Raw genomic sequence first — 20328 nt, 5'->3', positions numbered from 1 at the left:
TGTGCCTGCATCCCTGCCGTGCCAGCAGCCCTCACCCCACCGGGTCTGCCGGTTCTCCCAATCCCTATGTTTTTTCCCCTCCTTCCAGCCAGGTAGTACCAAGCAGAACAAGCCCCCACCACCAGACACCTCCTCCCCTGTTTTATTTTACCGACAAAACCCAGGGCACCTGCTGCAAAAGCTCCTCACGGACACACCAGCACCACAGCGACAACATGCACCGGCATCAGCGCCTCAGCTCCGCTTTCCTGGATAATCCGGTGCCTGCCGCAGTTTAGTCCCGCTTATAAAAGAAGCAAAGAGCAAACCAGGGGCTCCTGCGGGGGGATGTATCCACAGCAGGAATTTAGCTTTCCCCCTGCAACCAGGGCGTTGTATTCCGCCGCCGCCTTGATTTTCTTAAGCCTGGCCTAGGCATGCACACAAATGCAATACAGTAAAATCATAGTAAGCTTCTGTCTAGTGTGAAGAGAGACGGATCAGGATCAAGTGCCCTTCAGAAGCTGCGTCTCATCTCCCCCAGGATAAACACTTTCATGTCACGGCGGCTGCTGGGGGGGATCGCTCTGCCTGCGGAGCTCGAGCAGCACGGCTTTCAGCTCTAGACAAGTTTCCACACCGCAATCTCACGGCAGGCAGGCGCAGAAGCTCTTGCTTCGAGCAACTGCCTCTTCATTTATTAAAGAAAAGAGAAAAAAAGGGAAAAAAAATAAAAAATAAGTGTTAATCACAGCATTCCCACCATTGCAGGGGAGGGATGCTGTGAGCATTGTGCATGGAAAGCGGCTGCAGCTGAGCCAGATCCTGCCCCGGCGGCCCCGCATGGTGGCTGGGGGCGTCGAAGCTGGAGATGGGCTTCATGGTGCCTGGTGGGTGAGCAAAGGCACCCAGCCATGGGGACTCAGGTGCTTGATGGCTCCCAGGATTGAGCCTCCCTCCCCAAGGGGATACCCAGCCCCAAAACCCAGCCCACGGCAGGGAGCTCAGCACCCCTTCCTGTACAGCCTGGCGAAAAAACGGTGCTTTGCACTTCCTAGAAGGAGAGGCGGGCAGCAAGGGCACGGATCCGGTGTCCCACGTGCCAGGGCTCAGGTTGCACTTCCCAGAAGCGGGCAACTGGGGGAAGCCAAAATTAGCAGGTGACTAATTCTGCCCCTCAGTACATCCCCTGCCCCTGTACTGCGGTGACTGCCAGTTGTTGCAGGAAGATGTCGGCAACCTCTTGCCTAGAGAAAACGCGAGATGAAACGAGCCCAGAAGCCACAGGATGACCTGCAGGGAAGGTCTTGGGGTTGTACTGACCCCAGTCCCCAGCCCTGTATGCCCTCGCACCCCTCTATCGATACCCAGGTCCAACTCTGCACACCCAAACTGGTGCTGAGGCGGGGGGAAGGAGGGGAGATACAGTTTCCAGCCTCCGGTTCGGCGGCGCATAAGCTAATGCTGGGGTTATTTAAAGCCCGAGTTTTAGCAACGTTCAGCTACTGGTTGCGTGATCAGGATAAAAAATCGCAATCCTAATTCCTGGCCCCCCGGTGCCTATGGCAACTGGTATCCGTCTCCTTGGAAACTAATCTCGTGGTATTTGAACAATGTACCAAGGGCCTTTAATCTCCCAAACACTGTAAATCTTTATTCTAGCCTGCTCTCCTACTACTCCAAGAGCCAACATAAAAAGCCTGTTGTTTTCCGTGCAGTCACCGAGAGCCGAACTCAAATTTTATATTACACAGGCACAGGGGGTTCCCCCCACTCTTATTTTTTTCCCCTCTAATTTAAAGTCCCACGTGCATGATGCCCGCAGGTGCTGCAGCACTGACCCCACATCCCACTACACGGTTTGCTTTCTCCAAATGGTGCCTGATGCCCTGTCCCAGCTGTTGCCCCAGTTTGCGTGCCCACCTTGTGTCCATCAAACTGGGCGCTGCTCCAAATAATAACAATAATAACAACTATTATTATTAATTATCTAGCAAAAAAAATCCCCAAACTGCAAACATACAAAGACACAGTGCTCAGGCTGGCCACAATGAGTTTGCAAGGGCTCAGCAGAGGATGGTCCACCCCAGTCTTCGCCATGGGAGCGGATGCTGCTGGGCACATCATCTTGCTCCTCCACACTCAACCCCGATGCTTTTTTCTTTTGCAAAGCCGCTGTTGATGGCACTGAACCCCCCGCCAGCTCCCAGGCAGGGCTGGGGTGACCCTGACCCCCCAGCACCAACCCCAGCCCGCAGCCACCACTGCTCATCACCCGCTTTCTGCTCTGCCCAGGTAATTACCTCTGCGTAAGGAGGTCTCTGATAAGAGCTGCTGCCTAATCTCATTATGTTAAATTTTATCTCTAATACTTCTCTCTGGTTGCTGGTGTCTCAATATCAAGTATTCCCTGTGTTACAGGACAGGCTATTTGCTAATCCAAGGCCTGACTCTGCGCCACATAAATAAACTCAATAAAAAAATAAAATGTTTATCTAAGGGGAGGAGGGAAAGGCGGCAGCAGCAGGTCCCGGCTTGCCCCAGCGCTTGCCCTCTGCTCCAGCCCAGCGGTAGGGAGCACACGTGCCGAGAGCCGGTGCTGGCTGCACCTCATCACCTGCTGTCTCGTTGTCTGCCCAAAATCGGGCGTCCTGGGCAGGCGGGTGGATGTGGCACTGCCTAGGACTTGCCACCGGCAATGGAGGGGTCTTCGGCAAAGCCAAGCCTGCACCCGCCCTGGTGTGACCCGTCAAGGGAGCTGGGCAGCACGGCAGTGCCGCCGGGGAGGAGGGATGCTGCCGGCAGCTGGCCGCCCCAGCCGGCCGGGATCCCCATTTCCTTCCCGGGCGGCCTCTGGCCACGGCACCGGCCCTGAAACCTGCTGTTTCTCATGCAAACCCCGCCATTACCGCAGCGCTATCAGGGCTTGGCATCACCGCCGGCTGCCAGACACAAACAGCCGCAGGTGCTGCGTGGCCCCCACCCACCCCCGGCAGACATCACCCTCCGCGGTGAGCTGACATGCCAGGAGCCGACGGGTCCGGCCAAGGACAGCTCTGGCTTCCCTGGGCCCCGGCATTGCGACCGGGTCCACAGCGCCGGGTCCTGCCGTGCTGCTCGTGCATCCCCAGGAGCAGCAGCTCCATGGCTGGAGGGTCCCCAGGGGGCCCCAGCCCGTGGCTGTGCTCTCCAGTGGCTGGTAGAGCCATGCAACTCCAACCAAGGTGTCCCTGCTGGCGTGACTGTCCCTGCAACTCTCATGGGGAGATTCGCCAGCGTCTAATATAGCTTGGGTGCACATCACAAAATTTCCTCCCATTGTATTCCCAGGGGCCCACCTTTTTTTAACACTGTGTCCTAAGCACCACGAGCCCGGCCACGCTGGGTGGCAGCCAGTCAGCAGGCCAGGGACAGGCAGACAGATGGACAGGGACAAACCCACGCCCCAAAATGGTGATTACACACCAGTGGGTCCCAAAATGCTGACTCCCCAGCAATGCCTCTGCTCCTCAGGGCTGCAGGGAACAACCCACACGCGCTTCACCCAAGAAGTGCAGCGCAGCACCCCAGGGGTGTCCCCGATAGTACCAGGGTCCCACCTCGCCCCCGCAGCGGGGTCTGGGGTGCAGCAGGGCGGGGACGGTGGCAGGCGCAGGGTGGAGGCGGCAGGAGTGCCTCTGATAGCCGGCGATTTGAGCCATGACTCAAAGGCCACCCCAGCTGGCGTCAGAGCTGGCCCCAGGGAGCCCTGCGAGGGCTGCTCCAGGCTGGCCAGGATCCGGCCCTAAAATACAGCCGGGGCCTCTCCCGCATGCTTCTGCTTGGAGTCACTCCAGGACAAGGTGACCTGGCCACTGCCACCTCCTCCCTCCCAGGACGCACCGGTGCTCGGGCTCCAACGCGGCGGCCTGGGCCAGCAGTTCCCTTCCCCTGACGCCTTGACCCCCTTCTTTCCCAGAGGAAAACTGGCCCCGGATCAGCCCCAGTCCCTACAGCCTCGAGGGGACATCAGCCCCCGCTCCCAGCCTCATCGGTGAGCCAGTTCATCGCACCGATCCTGCAGCTGACCAGCCCTGCCCTCTTGTCTTGCTCGCCCCATTTCAGGGTGGTTTAGCACAGAAAAACAGGCAGCAGTGGTGTCCCCCAACACGAGTGAGGAGGAACCCCCCAAGGACACCGAGCCTCAGCCACTGCGGTGCCGGCACCACCATGACCACGACATGGCACACGGGCACGGGGATGGCGGAGCCTGAGGTCTCGCAGAAACACATGTTCCCCTCTGCTAAATTCCAGCTTAATTCTCATTTCCATTGTGTTATGAAACACATTATCTGTTGAAACTAAGTCAACAGTTGTTTGCATTTACGTGTAAACACAGTGAATATTAGGAACCGGGCCAGCATTATATTTGCATACGAAATGCTGCCTGCACTGCCCTCTCTCCCTGGCTCTTCTCCATCCCTGCAGTTAAAGATGCGGGGAGATGGCGAAACCCAAGACCAGAGCAGCCCGGGAAGCAAAAAAACCTTGTTTTTCCCCTTTCTATTTTCATTTTTGTGCAGCAGGAGAAAAAGCATCCCCTTAAATCCACATAACGCACCGACACACGCACCCCTTCATCTTGGGCCCAAACCGAAACCGCTTCAAATTCCCAATGATAAGCATATTTTATCAGGCCTGCTTTGCATAGCACATAAATATTTATTTGCTTCTAATCCTGCAAAGCAAACCTGCCTTGTGGCACATTTCCCTTAATCGGCAGCTCCTGAGCCTGACGAAGCGCCAAGAGAAGCGGCGTCCCAAATTCAGAGCCTGCTTTAGGTGCGAGGGCAGGGAAACAGGCACCCAATGTCCAGCACCCGATGCCTTTTGGGGTGCCTGGGGTGGGTTCGGGGGGTGCAGAGGCAGCTGTAAGGCACGCCGGTTCTTTGCCACTGGAGAAAGCAAGAGCCCAGCTCAGTGCCCCATAAAGAGCAGAAAATAAATACACGTGCATCATGGTTTGAGTGCTGGGAGGTGGCTCGATACTGATTTAGCTCTGGGATGGTGATGCTTCCAGGAGAGGTGATACCAGGGGTGGGGACCAGCCCCTCAAAAAAGGAGATTTTTGGGGCTGTGCAAAGGGAGAGCACCTTGTCATGGGAAAGGCAGAGGGCATGCAGTGTATTTTTTGGGCTCGCAGCTCATTTTTCGCACATGTGCTTGTCAGGTTGAAAAATGGAAACTCTCTGATGTCTTTCTCCACGAGATGGGAAACAAGGGGCTGCACCACCGGGGACTAGCTCGGGCTCTCCATCACCCCAATTCAGGATGCTGCCGAGCATGGATCTGTACCCCAAACCCCACCAAGACCCACACAACCTCATACGCTAGGAAATTTATAGAAACCCATTAAAAAACCGAGAATTTTCAAATACCAAATCTCACCCCAACACCAAAAGTCCTTAATTACCTCTTGCTTCAGCCAGAAGGATGGGAAACAGCGCAATCACCCGCATCCATCCTCGTCCTGCTGCGATCAAAGCATTCAGATCGGGACCCACAGAGCCTAAGTTTGTGAATTAATTTCTTAATCAGTTCCCCATAAATGGGTGGCACGCAATTAGGCAATGGGCGCCTGCCGCCGGGCAGCGCGGGTGCTGAGCCTGGGGGAGCCGGCGAGCTCTCGGCACTGCTCTTCGCACCACACGCAGCCACAGGGTGGGTAAACATGGAGCTGCTTTATAATGGGCAAGTAAATATTGAAATATGCGGGTTTATTTCAGCTGCTCTGCCACCGTGCCTTGTCCTCTGTGAAGTCACTGACCTGGGTGAAGCCCAAAAACCTGATTAAAAGCAAAATACTGTTTTTTTCCCAAGGTAGGAGGAAGCGCCTTAACCTCTCCCCAAGGCCAGGGATCTGGGACCAGGAGGAGAAACTGCTCCAGCCACCCTGCAAGAGGCTTTCCCTGGGTGCCAAGCATGATCCCGCATCTCTCGGCACCTTCAAGGCACACCCCGCGCAGTCTGAAACCGCAACCCCTGGGATATCAGCACCTCCAAGGAGAGGTATTGCTCCATCCCCATGAACGCCTCCCCCAGCCCCCCTGCCCATTGCCTCACTGCTGGGGACACAAAGCCCCCCAAAGAGGCAGCCCAGCTCTCCCCAGCATCCTTCTAGCTATTCAAAATACCAAGGGCAATAAAGAGAGACTCTAGCAGAAAGCAAAATCAATACCAAGAAGGAAGGTTCTGGGCTTAAATGCCTTTTGTAGCATCGCTGGTGAAAAGCAGGTTAGTGAAGGGGGGGGGGGAAGGACAGAAAAACCCTCGGTGTACCCACAGCGCATGGGTTTAAGAGGGACAGCGCTTGCTCTAAGGTTTTCCATACGCATCACTGATGGTTTCTAGGCAGGGAGCACGCAGCAGGGGTTCAGACCCAGCCTGGCACCCCACGAGCCCCATCCGACCACAAGTGAAGAATTATGGGGAGGAGGAAGAGCAGGGACACCCCAGCATCACGTCCTGGCTCCCACCCGGGTGATGCTTGCGTGCACCCCAGCTGCTGCCATTTTGCTTTTGGGGGGTGCAGAGCTGTGTGGAGGGGACACACGAGGGCAGCCGGCGGTCTGTCAGCCAGCGCCGGGGGGAGAACCAACCCACACTGCTCTCCTTGCCCGCGGCCCCGACAGGAGCCATCTCCCTTCCTGCTCTTCTGGTCATGCATCTCCCAAGTGCTGTCTCCAGCCGCTGACAGGCACCGGCTTCCCTGCCCCAACGGGGACAGCCATTGGGCGCACAAAGCCCACCCGCCCGTCCGGGTGCGGATGGGACCCCCTCGCCATGGGAAAGCCGGCATCTCGGAGCATCCTCAGCAGCAGCTACCCACAGCACAGACAACCTCCGCATTATTTTTAATTATCAGGTTTAAAATAATAAAGGATGCCTACGTGCTCCGGTGCATCGATGGCAACCCAGCACGAGCCCAGCTGTTAAAAATAACTCTTTCCAGGAGCACGGCTGCCAGCCACCCACAGGCACCCTTGGCCCCGCGGGACGGGTGCTCTCCGCTCCATCCATCGGCATCACCGCACCAGGTCCACGGTGTACCAGAAGGTCAGTGAGCGTGGAAATATGCATCTTACTTGCAGAAAAAAAAAAAGAAAATAAATCAACCAGGAGCCAAAAAAAATGTTCAACCATAACTACGCTGCTAGGGGAGAAAGAAAGAAATCAGGAAGAAGAAAATTTATCAGCAATGAAGCCACAACCCAAGCAGCCTGCTTTCAGAGAGCATTCAAAGATGAGGGGATTTGTGTGCTCCAAGGTACAGAGGGGAGGCAAGCATTGCCCTCGCCAGCAGCTGAAGTAGAGGAAACTTTTGCTTTGCTGTGGTGGCTCGGGAGCCGGCTTTTATCACGGAGAGCCTCGCAAGCAGGCAGCGATAGGGCTGGATTTGTGCAGGTGTAATTCCCACGGAGATAAAGACCTTGTTTTTCAACAAGCAGTGGCACCGTACATAAATTACAACAGCAAACACGGGGAAACAAAGAGGTTTTCAAGAGAGTGGGTAATCCTCAGAGGGGTGGCTCGGGGAAAGCTGGCAGGCGGCTGCGGGAAGACGATGTGGGAGAGACGTGGGGCTAATCTCGTGCTCTCCCACCACCCCATAAAGGAATAAACATTTGGCAGGTGGAGAAAAAAATTAACCCACCTGAACAACAAGTATTTGAGGGGCCCAGGATGGAGGTGAGGTTTTTCACGACAGATGCTGGGTGCCTGCTCTTCGCTGCGGCAGGATCCAGCAAGGAGCCATGGTAAGGGCCTGGGCAGATGCTGGATCCATCCTGGAGCCAGGTCTTTGCTCCAGGAGCTTGCACAGAGAGGGCTGGGGATGCACCGCACCAGATCAGTCATCTCATGGGACTCTCAGGTCACGCTTGCCTCTCCCGTGTCTTTTTTTTTCCCCCTCTCTCTTTTCAAATAAAATTTAAAAAATACAACCTGACACTAATTCTAACGGTTTAAATAAATGTTTAATGTCCTGTTAAAGGTCGCCCGCTGCCTGCTCCTGCCACAGATCTGTATTAAAAGCACACGGGCCGCTCGGTTTGAACCACGCTGTTTCACCCGGGTTCAAACGCCCGGCACGCTCCTCTCCCCAGCCGGGCGCCCCCCAGGAGGCTGTCGGGCGGCGGCGGCTGGGGGCCGCCGTGTGCCAGAAACCTGCAGCGAACCCCAACTAACCCCCCTGCTTTTGATGCAAGCCCCCAGCCAAGCTTCATCTCGGGACACGGAGGGCGGGTTTGCATTTCTGAGGGCAAAACCACCAAGCTCTAACGCAAGGTAAAATGCTGTAATTTCACTTAGGGGTTTCTAGGCATTCATTCCCAGAAAGATGAGATGAAATTACAGCCCGACGATGCCCCTGAAGGGTGCAGAGCGATTTATTTTCAGTGATCCTCCTCTAATGAAGCTAATTTATAACCTTGTCAGAAGGCATACGCAGACTTGGGGCACCGGCACGGCTCCCTTCCCCCCGCCTGCCTTTCCCAGGGTGAAAACCTCCAACCCAAACCCCAACCAGGATGTTTATTTAAGGCCCAAAACCCCAAAGGCACTTTAAACAAGCAGAGTTCCTCACATATTTCGCCGACCAAGCGCGATCTTTTCTGATGGCGACTGCAAAAGGGTTTCCAGCACCCAGGGGCGCAGGGGGGTCCCTGCTGCCACTGGGGCAGGGTTGTCCCACCGCCTGGATGGGAGCAGGATGATGCTATGGGACCCAGGGACCTGGTGGCATCTCAGGGCATCCCTCCAGACCAGAGCATCCCCACACATCAGGGTCTCCACAGCTCGGTAATGTGGTGACCCAGTTTTTGGGGAACTTGCTGATGACCCTACCACCATCCCAGCAGACCCACTGCGCTCCGACGGGCATCGGTCCTCACCAGCTGGAAGGGTTCAACAGCTCATCCCCCGGCTGGTTAAAAGGGAGGAAGCCATAAGAAAAAGCCCTTTCTCCATCCGTACCACCACTTCTGTTTCTCCTAGGACATGCAGGAGCCACGGCAGACACTGGCAAGAAGGAGCAGGGGAGAAGCGGCACGGCAGGCAGCTCCCACCGCTCCGCCAGTGCCGCGCAGCAGCACTTTAGCAGATGGTGGATTGTAACGTCGTTATATTTACCTAACGAGATTGCTTTATTGTAGCCCTCCAACAATAAAGCAAGAGCATCTAAAGGCGGCGGCCAGCTCCTGGGCTTTGACAACCCAGGTGCCAAGTATATATATATTTTAAATCTATACATAAATCACGATTTCTCAGGTTACGTTAATACACCAATTTTTTTCCCCGTATTAAAACACATGTGACTCGTACGCAACAAAAAAGACGCACAATTCAATGCTTTAAATCCTTCTGAGTGCCAGGGAGCAGAGCTGCGGTAGCAATTTAGCCAATACCACAGGCATGCAGGGCTCAAAACCCAACCTACCCGACCCAGGACACGCGACGGGTGTGCCAGAGACAGCATTCCTCCAGGCAAGGACTATCCTTCACTGCACAGCAAATGGGGTCCTAGCCTCCTAAATACTAATACAATACAAATAATAAAGATAATTCCCACATATTTAATCATTACCAGAGCTCTCAGTAGAAATGAAAATCAGGCCCGCGCTAATTAGGGAGATATAATCCTGCCTTTCCTACAGGTTTTTCCATTCCTGTCTCCTACCCTGCAATGAAACAAGCAGAAAACCAACCGGATGGGGAGGAGCGTGACTGCGATGGGAGACTCAAATAGGTCCCAAAGCTTGATCACTGTGGGCACAGCCCCATCCTACCAGCGCTGGGGAGATATGCCAAAATACCCATCCCGGGGGGCCCAGCGCCAGTCCAGCTCTAAATGCAAACCATCCTTCAGGGTCCCTTTGGGGAAGGTCTGAGCAGCAGCATCCATCCAGGGAAAACCCTACCACTGCAATGGGGTCTCTGCCCTGCATCAGGGTATGGACCAGCAGCCCAGCAGCTCATCTCAAGACTTGTCCTAAACCTGGCATCCCGGAGGCTCTCCCCGATGGCTGGCAGCAGGCGGGCAGGGGAGGGCAGCGCCTGCCTTACCGGCACTGCTCCCAGGTGCCGTCATCGATGTGATGTGCCACGCGTGCTCCCCGGTGCCGAGCCCTTATAAAGTGGCCGGGCTTAATTTCAGGCGCAAGGATTGCTGCTAATTAGAAGCAGGGCTGGGTTTGCCTCTTTCATCTGTGCGTGTCGGTGCAGGGGGCTCTGCCCACCTCCAGGGAGCCACCTCCATCCCCAGCGTGATGGCCAGAGCCGTCCCCACCGCCCAGGGCCAACCCGTCAGTGCCACCAGGCTGGAGCTCCAGCAGCAGATGAGCAAGCCGGTGGCCAGCGTCCCAAGGCAAGGTCACGTCATGCCAGCACTAAGGAGTGGGTGGTTTCCCAGGCAGGAGACAGGTCCACACAGACGCAGCCGGAGGTAAAGGCAAGACGGGAGCTTTGCTGAAACCAGGGCACGGAGACGCACTCATCCCTGCATGCCACCCTTTAAAAGTGGGCAAAGCATTTTCTCGCACAGCATCTGGATAAAACTGAGGAGGTCTCCTTCACCCACTGCAATCGTTTCATTTCCCCAGTGTTACCTTGTTCCAGAGGACTCCCTCTCCACTCACCACACGTTTTCCCTAAGCCAGACTGACCACCTCTATGTTCTTCTAACCAGCAGCTACCACAGGGAAAGCTTTGAGGGTTTTTCTGCTTTTTCTTTTTAGCATGAGAGAAAGAAGCCAAGGGCTCCTCGGTGGCCTTGCCACCAGCACAACCTGTGGCTGGGATCCCACGCATCCATCCCCTGCCTCAGCCAGGGACAGGGCTCAGCTCCAACCTGGCTACCAAACCTCTTTTCTCATGTAAACGGATTTCTCAGCTTCAAACTGCCCCACAAAGGTTATGAGGGCCCAGGCACCATACATTTCTCTCAGAAGCGTACAAATCCCTCCAACCTTCACCCACCCAAGACAAGGGGAGGTTTCTCCTCCAGGTACATCAAACCCCCCCAGCTAAGCAGGACACACAACCCCTGGCAGCAACCAGTACCTGCGTGCATCATCAAAAAGTGCAAGAAAGGCTCAAGAAGTTACAAACATCCTGCCCACCAGCTTCCCCGCTGCCACCTCCAGGGGCATCTGTGCCCCAAAGCACCCTCTGAGCTCCCAGGTTTCCCAGGAGTGGATCAGCAGCAGGACCATAGTGCCCACCAGGGCATTTGCACCCATCCACTTGCACCCACTGCTTGGATGGCTCAGGGGCGCAGCCGGATCCTGCAGACCCCAGAGGGGAGGTCACCTGTGGGCAGAGGACTTTCCGGTTTGTCCCCTTCATGCTGCTGGGCCAGGGGTCCCAGGCATGCAGGTGGGTGCTGCATGGCACGTTTCCAGGACCTCTCCTGGGTCCACACCAACATCCCCATCATCATTCGCTCCTTTTGATGCTGCATGTTTAAAGAAATGAAGACAGACACCTCATCTCTCATGTGAGCTGGAGCTCAGCGCCAAGGGGGGAAGCCCTGGTAAAGGACGGTGACATCGGTGCGGACGCGCAGCAGCAGAGCGATGCTCCTCGCTGGTCCCCTGCTCATCCCACTGAGGTTAATTCTCTTCTTAAACCAGCCAGACCAGCATGGAGCAGAGACAAGGCAACATCAAGCCAGAAAACTCAGAGAGAAGCTTTTTGCGTGCAGGAATGTAAACCCCACCTCGGTACAGCCTGCTCTCAAGGAGGGGATTCGTGTACAGAGTGCTTTTCTTCAGAGTGTCCTACCTACGGGAAAGCCTTGCTGTCGCTGTAGGCAAGACCCTCGGAAACCACCGCCAAAGTGTTTGTAAAGCTGCATTTGGCAGCGGCTCCCGAAGCGGGACGAGACACGGGGATATTCACACAGCAGCTGCTTTGGGGGATTTCTCCAGCAGCAATCCCCCTTCTCACTCCATCCCTCCACCGCCACACGGGCACCACGCAGCGGGGATGAGCTCCTGCCCAGACTCACTTGACATTTTTCTCTTGGGCTCAAAGCAAATTCAACCAACGGGGCCGCACTAAGAAAGCAAGCATCGAACCAGTGAGCAAAAAAAACCCCAAATCCCCAATCCATAAAGCTCACCTGAACCCCAGCCACAGCACAGCCCCGAGCCTCCCGCAGCTTCGGACAAGATCAAGGGCTCATGACCTGTTTTTAAAGATGATGCTTCAAGAGACTTAAATAAAACATGTCCCGTGAAGGGACAGGCTGCAACACGGCAGAGCAGGGTCCCAGGAAACCTTGCTCCAGTCTGCAAAGCCCTGCTGCCTCCCCAGCAAACCTCCAGCCAGGGCTGCTCGCTGCCCTCAGCCCCACTGCTCCGGCCAGCATCCAGATGGACACCAGGAGCCTTCCCTACGGCTCCCAGCTGGGCTCTTCCCAATAAATGAATCAATAGATACATTTTTAGCTCTTGGATGGATATCTCCAACCTCAGAGGGGCCTCCCAGTAGGTCCTTTCCTCTACTCCTCCCTGCCCTCGAGGAGAAGGCTTCTAGTGGCAGCAAACCCACGCCACGTGCCTTCAGCATCTGCCTCTGCTCCCCCCAGAAGCCCCAGAAGAGGTCTGTCCCTGCCAATGAGGCGCAACACACGCAGATGTGGCCGGAGGGCCGGGAGCAGAGCACAGGTACTGACGCAGCCCCTCGTCCATGCATCCCCTTCCCCAAACCATCACCCACCACCTACACCCAAGCCCAGCCACCCTGGGAGCAGCAGTCCCCATCCACACCTCTTCTTCCATGATGAGCCACCACCACGTCTACCCGCCGCAGGCATCTGCAAACGGATGCCGGTGGCACAAGGAGGAACCGCGCCCATCAGCTGACAGGCAGGGCAGGGTGCCGTTGCCCAAGCTGCGGACGGCCGGCGCCCAGCCCTGCGCCCACCCCAGGGGTGAGCCCCACAGCGGGCAACCGGCCGGGGACCAGCCTGGCCAGCGGCTGGAGTCCCTCCACATCCCTCCAGCCTGGCTGCCGGGGTGCAGCCGCCGAAATTCCCAAAGGAAGTACAGGGCATTGATAATTGCCGAAAAAAATCTGAGCTATTTCCTGCGGGAGCAGCAGATGGGAATCCCCCATTAGCTCCAACAGTGAGAGGTCACTCCTTTTGGTCTAGGATTTCTGGGTTTGGGGTTTTTTTCTCCTTCCTTTAAGCAGAGGATCGCTCAAGTCATATGTCATGCACATCATGTGGGAGAGCCAGACCTGTTCCCCTCCATGCTGGCCCCGAAGTCCACCCTCCTTGTGACCTCCTGCCCACACAAGGTCCCACTGGACGCCTGCCGACGCTGTGCCGGGCTCTCAGGACAGCGCCGAGCTGTGAGCAATGGCACCATGTCTCTCACCTGGGCTGGTAGGGCAGGTTGCTAAACACATCCCTGAGCAGGTTCCTTCCCTCCTCTCCTTGCTTCTCATTAGCAAACCTAAACGAGCAGCGACCTGCGGCAGCACGAGCAGCTTCTCCACCAAGACGCGAAAGCCCTCGTGGGAGGGAGAGAAGAGGGAGGCGGCAGTGGCCACCAGCACGTGTCCCCTTCGTCACCCCCTGGCTCCTGCAGGCACCCCACAAGGGCAGCTGCCCGACCCCTTCCCCTGCCCGCACCCGGCGGCGCTGCATCCCAGGCACGGTTCACCCCAAAAACATGGCCTGGCGAGGCAATGCCAGCTCGGGTAGCAGCGGTGCATGGGAAAACCAGCTGCACAGCCCCGAACCGGGGCACCCCGTCCCCCGGGCAGTTACCGCGACCCCAGCTCTGCGGGGCTGAACGGAGAGGAACAGGGTCCCACAGGAAGCTACAGAGCCATGCCGTGCTGCCACGGCTCAAAGGCGACCCTGACACCCAGCTGGCTGCTCGACATCGTCCCGACGGTGGCACACAGTGCTGTGCCAGGGCTCGCTGCTCCGGCGCTGGGGGCCAGTGGGATGCAGCAGAGGCACCGAGCCGCGGCCTTTAACATCCCAGCCCTTGGCTGCCGGCAGGGTCGGGTCTGATGCCAGCAGCTGCCACAACGCTTTCTCATTTCAGAGCAAGCGCTGCAGCGGTTTCCACAGGAGTAGGAAATTCCATGGGCTCGGACAGGTGATGGACAACGTAGCACATCTGGCCGCACTGGTGCGGACCAGAGACCTGGGATCCTGCAGACTTAAAGGTGCTCGTGTCCGCAGGATTACTCCCCAGTTGCAGCGCTTCCAGCGGCTCCTCTGGCAGGAGCAGCATGGGGAGCAGACACCCCGAAGCCAGGGGCTCCCTCCCGTCATGCGAGGCTCCATGCCAACACCCCAGGCAGTCCCTCTGTCCGGAGCTTGCACACCGGCAGGCGATGGATGTGGCAGGAGGCCAAGCGACCGACCTCGAAGCGCCCGCGACACCCGGCCCCGTAGCTCTGCAGCGATGCTCGGCGGCACCAACGCCTCCCAAAGCGCTCTCGCCCAGGCGCCCGCCACGAACAGCCGGGGATTACCCGTGCAGCGCCACCGGATCCGAGGCTCGCTCCGGCACAAGATGCATTAATAGGTTCGCTCCAATTTACATCTTATCCCAGATAAACCCACCACCAGCCCCGCATACTGGAACGACAAGGGCACCGGCTCCCTGGGGAACAACTTTCTCCCCATCACGGTCGTCCCCCAGCACCGAGAAACGTACGCATGTCCCCACCAGCACCGGGGAGCCGCAGAGGACGTCTGTCCCTCCGCCCCGCCAGCCGCGGTGCCGAGGCCAGGTTACCAGCCTAGCTGAAGCCCCGAGCGCTTCGTCAGCTCAACCCTGCGTTTCTATTTCCAGCCGTGCTGCCGCCTTTCCCCGCGCCGGCGGGGAGGGAGGCGAGCCCCAGCAAAGCCCTGCTCACAGCTTCCCTTCCTGCCCGGCACCGCCAGACGCAGCCGGGGCAGGTGGCAGCCCTGGAGCTGCCTTAGGGACGTGGGACACTGTTGCGGTGGTGGGCACCGAGGGCCAGCCCCACATCTCCTACCCAACTGCCCCAGCACTGCCACCCCCCACCCAGCCCTACTGCTCCCTGCATCTCCCTGCCTTACCACCCCAAGCACCCCTGCAGCACTATCACCCCCAACCCCTAATGCTCCCCCTCAGCCTCACTGCTTCCTTGCATCCCCCCGCAGCCCAGACAGACCCCACCACCCCAATCCCCATCATCACCCCCACGCGTTTCCCCCTGCCAGCCCTAACATCCCCGGCATCTCCCCCAAGCCCTGTAGCCCCAACATCCCTCCAAAGCCTAATCGCCCCCAGCGCCCCCCCAGCCCTACTGCCCTGCAGCATCTCCCAGCCCTATTGCCCCCTGCATCCCCAGCACCATCCTCTCCCAGTATCCCTATTGCGCCCCTGCGCTCTCCCAGCCGCGATGAGCCTAGCATTCCCGCCGGCATCCCCCAGCCCTATCACCCCCTCAGCGCCCCTCAAGCCCTAATGCACCCCCCGCACACCCCCTGCCCTAAAGAGCCCAGCATCCCCCCAGCCGTATTGCTCCCCAACATCCCCCGCGCCTCGATGCCCCCCTGCACCCCCGCAGCCCTTGCACCCGCCGGCAGCCCTATCGCCCCTCCTCCATCCCCCAGCCCTGCTGCCCCCCAGCATCCCCCCCAGCCCTGTCGCCCTCCTGCACTCCCCCCAAGCCCGAATACCCCCCTGTCCCCCCCCAGCCCCATCGCACCCAGCATCCCCCATCGCCCCCCCCCCCCCCAGGACTGGGACCGGGGTTGGGGGGGGTGGGTGTAAGGAGCCGGAGGGGGGGTGGGGGGGCAAAACTTTTCCTTACCGCGGGCGTCTCGGGCGCGGCGCTCCTGCCTCCCCCGGCGAGGCTGCGCGGGAGCGGCGGGGGCGGGCGCGGGGGCCGGGACGGAGCCGCCTCCCGCCGCTGCCCTCCTCCCCGGGCGGGGCCGCCCCTGCCCGCCGGGGCCGCACGGCAAAGGGGGGGCCGGGGGGGGGAGGAAAAACCCACCCCAAGCTGGGAAGGGAGAGCAGCTCTTTGTTCTGTAATCCCAGTAAAAGTGCCAGCCATTCGCCCCGCCGCTAATCCCAACCCCGCTCAACGGCACCATCCATTGGCTGCCGTTTACATACGGGATTAACCAGCCCGATAACCGGACGGGGGGGTCTGGGGGGGGGACGGGCCGCGCGAAGTCCCTTCGTGCCGCGGCGGGGCCCGGCTGGGCGCTGGGGGGGCGCTGGGGGGGCGCGGCGGGGACCTGCCGCCACCTGTTGGCGTTGGCGCGGCTGGGCTGGGCACGGGGGGGCGCGGGGGGGCGCGGGGGGGCGCGGGACAGGGTGGCCCTGGGACGGGTTAGCGCCGGTCGGTGTGGTTTGGCTCGGTATGGCTCGGCTTGGCTCGGCAGGGCTTGGCTCAGCACGGCACAGCTTGGCATGGCCTGCCCTTGGGTGGCTTGGCTTGGCACGGCACGGCACAGCTTGGCGTTGCCTGGCCTTGCATGGCTTGGCATGGCATGGCATGACATGACTTGGCACGGCACAGCTTGGCGTTGCCTGGCCTTGCATGGCTTGGCATGGCATGGCATGGCTCGGCATGTCTCAGCTTGGCGTTGCCTGGCCTTGCATGGCTTGGCATGGCATGGCATGACATGACTTGGCACGGCACAGCTTGGCGTTGCCTGGCCTTGCATGGCATGGCATGGCTTGGCAAGGCACGGCACAGCAGGGCTCGGCACGGCACAGCTCAGCGTTGCCTGGCCTTGCATGGCATGGCACAGCATGGCATGGCATGGCTCGGCATGGCACAGCTTGGCGTTGCCTGGCCTTGCATGGCATGGCATGGCTTGGCATGGCACAGCTTGGCATTGCCTGCCCTTGGGTGGCTTGGCTTGGCACGGCATGGCTTGGCACAGCACAGCTCAGTCTTGCCTGGCCTTGCATGGCATGGCATGGCTTGGCATGGCTTGGCACGGCACAGCTTGGTGTTGCCTGGCCTTGTATGGCTTGGCATAGCATGGCATGGCTCAGCATGTCTCAGCTTGGCATGACCTGGCCTTGCATGGCACAGCATGGCTTGGCACGGCTTGGCACGGCACAGCTTGGCATGGCCTGACATTGCGTGGCTTTGCTTGGTATGGCATGGCTCATCACAGCTTGGCTTGGCATGACACATCATGGCTCAGCACAGCACACACAGCTTGGCGTGGCCTGGCTTGGCAAGGCACAGCACGGCTTGGCTCGGCACAGCACAGTTTAGCATGACCTGGCCCTGCATAGCTCGGCACGGCACGGCACAGCTTGACACAGCCCTGCTCAGCGTGGCTTGACTCAGCATTGCACAGCAATGCACAGCTTGGCCTTGCACGGCACAGCTCACCAGCACACGTCCTGGCTCAGCCTGGCACCATAAAGCCTTGCTCACATGGCACAGCATGGCCTGGTTTGGCATGGCCTGCTGGGGCATGGCCCACCACGGCACAGCCCTCCGTGGCATTGCCCAGCTCGGCACGGCACAGCCCTCCGCGGCATTGCCCAGCTCGGCACGGCACAGCCCTCCATGGCATTGCCCAGCTCGGCATGGCACAGCCCTCCGTGGCATTGCCCAGCTCGGCACGGCACAGCCCTCCATGGCATTGCCCAGCTCGGCACGGCACAGCCCACCGTGGCATTGCCCAGCTCGGCACGGCACAGCCCTCCGTGGCATTGCCCAGCTCGGCACGGCACAGCCCACCGTGGCATTGCCCAGCTCAGCACGGCACAGCACACCGCGGCATTGCCCAGCTCGGCACGGCACAGCCCACCGTGGCATTGCCCAGCTCGGCACGGCACAGCCCACCGTGGCATTGCCCAGCTCAGCACGGCACAGCACACCGCGGCATTGCCAAGCTCGGCACGGCACAGCCCTCCATGGCATTGCCCAGCTCGGCACGGCACAGCCCACCGTGGCATTGCCCAGCTCGGCACGGCACAGCCCACCGTGGCATTGCCCAGCTCAGCACGGCACAGCACACCGCGGCATTGCCAAGCTCGGCACGGCACAGCCCTCCATGGCATTGCCCAGCTCAGCACGGCACAGCACACCGCGGCATTGCCCAGCTCGGCACGGCACAGCCCTCCGTGGCATTGCCCAGCTCGGCACGGCACAGCCCACCGCGGCATTGCCCAGCTCGGCACGGCACAGCCCTCCGTGGCATTGCCCAGCTCGGCACGGCACAGCACACCGCGGCATTGCCCAGCTCGGCACGGCACAGCACACCGCGGCATTGCCCAGCTCGGCACGGCACAGCACACCGCGGCATTGCCCAGCTCGGCACGGCACAGCCCTCCGTGGCATTGCCCAGCTCGGCACGGCACAGCCCACCGCGGCATTGCCCAGCTCGGCACGGCACGGCCCTCCGTGGCATTGCCCAGCTCGGCACGGCACAGCACACCGCGGCATTGCCCAGCTCGGCACGGCACAGCACACCGCGGCATTGCCCAGCTCAGCACGGCACAGCACACCGCGGCATTGCCCAGCTCGGCACGGCACAGCCCTCCGCGGCATTGCCCAGCTCGGCACGGCACAGCCCACCGCGGCATTGCCCAGCTCGGCACGGCACAGCCCACCGCGGCATTGCCCAGCTCGGCACGGCACAGCCCTCCGTGGCATTGCCCAGCTCGGCACGGCACAGCACACCGCGGCATTGCCCAGCTCGGCACGGCACAGCCCACCGCGGCATTGCCCAGCTCGGCACGGCACAGCCCTCCGTGGCATTGCCCAGCTCGGCACGGCACAGCACACCGCGGCATTGCCCAGCTCGGCACGGCACAGCCCACCGCGGCATTGCCCAGCTCGGTACAGCACAGCCCTCCATGGCATTGCCCAGCTCGGCACGGCACAGCAGTCCATGGCATTGCCCAGCTCGGCACGGCACATCCCTCCATGGCATTGCCCAGCTCGGCACGGCACAGCACACCGCGGCATTGCCCAGCTCGGCACGGCACAGCCCTCCGTGGCATTGCCCAGCTCGGCACGGCACAGCCCTCCGTGGCATTGCCCAGCTCGGCACGGCACAGCCCACCGTGGCATTGCCCAGCTCAGCACGGCACAGCACACCGCGGCATTGCCCAGCTCGGCACGGCACAGCCCACCGTGGCATTGCCCAGCTCGGCACGGCACAGCCCTCCATGGCATTGCCCAGCTCGGCACGGCACAGCCCTCCATGGCATTGCCCAGCTCGGCACGGCACAGCCCACCGTGGCATTGCCCAGCTCAGCTCGGCACAGCACACCGCGGCATTGCCCAGCTCGGCACGGCACAGCCCTCCATGGCATTGCCCAGCTCAGCACGGCACAGCACACCGCGGCATTGCCCAGCTCGGCACGGCACAGCCCTCCATGGCATTGCCCAGCTCGGCAAGGCACAGCCCTCCGCGGCATTGCCCAGCTCGGCACGGCACAGCCCTCCATGGCATTGCCCAGCTCGGCACGGCACAGCACACCGCGGCATTGCCCAGCTCGGCACGGCACAGCCCTCCGCGGCATTGCCCAGCTCGGCACGGCACAGCCCTCCATGGCATTGCCCAGCTCGGCACGGCACAGCCCTCCGCGGCATTGCCCAGCTCGGCACGGCACAGCACACCGCGGCATTGCCAAGCTCGGCACGGCACAGCCCTCCATGGCATTGCCCAGCTCGGCACGGCACAGCACACCGCGGCATTGCCCAGCTCGGCACGGCACAGCCCTCCGCGGCATTGCCCAGCTCGGCACGGCACAGCCCTCCGCGGCATTGCCCAGCTCGGCACGGCACAGCCCTCCATGGCATTGCCCAGCTCGGCACAGCACAGCACACCGCGGCATTGCCCAGCTCGGCACGGCACAGCCCTCCATGGCATTGCCCAGCTCAGCACGGCACAGCCCTCCATGGCATTGCCCAGCTCGGCACGGCACAGCCCTCCATGGCATTGCCCAGCTCGGCACGGCACAGCACACCGCGGCATTGCCAAGCTCGGCACGGCACAGCCCTCCATGGCATTGCCCAGCTCGGCACGGCACAGCCCACCGTGGCATTGCCCAGCTCGGCACGGCACAGCCCTCCGCGGCATTGCCCAGCTCGGCACGGCACAGCACACCGCGGCATTGCCCAGCTCGGCACGGCACAGCACACCGCGGCATTGCCCAGCTCGGCACGGCACAGTACACCGCGGCATTGCCCAGCTCGGCACAGCAGGGCTCAGCTCGGCCCAGCAAAGCTCAGCCTGGCATGCCCCTTCGGAGTACTCTGTTCACCAGAGCCAGGCGCAGCAGTGCCGGGACGTCCCGGCCACCCTGCCGGTGCTGCCGC

At 60.2% G+C, this 20328-nt stretch overlaps 1 protein-coding gene across 6 annotated transcripts in view; it reads right to left on the bottom strand.

Annotated features, from left to right (window-relative positions):
• Positions 1 to 16073, bottom strand: part of GTF2IRD1 (GTF2I repeat domain containing 1) — a 68168-nt gene extending 52095 nt beyond the window's left edge. For all 6 annotated transcript variants that reach the window (XM_075113248.1, XM_075113253.1, XM_075113251.1 and 3 more), the window contains exon 1: positions 15835 to 16073. The gene's annotated coding sequence lies outside the window, so the exon portion shown is untranslated. The remainder of the gene's footprint in view (positions 1 to 15834) is intronic.
• Positions 16074 to 20328: the final 4255 nt, after the last annotated feature.

The sequence above is a fragment of the Phalacrocorax aristotelis genome, chromosome 18, assembly GCF_949628215.1.
Source record: "Phalacrocorax aristotelis chromosome 18, bGulAri2.1, whole genome shotgun sequence".
Lineage (NCBI taxonomy): Eukaryota > Metazoa > Chordata > Aves > Suliformes > Phalacrocoracidae > Phalacrocorax > Phalacrocorax aristotelis.
This window is presented reverse-complemented; position numbering and strand designations above follow the sequence as displayed.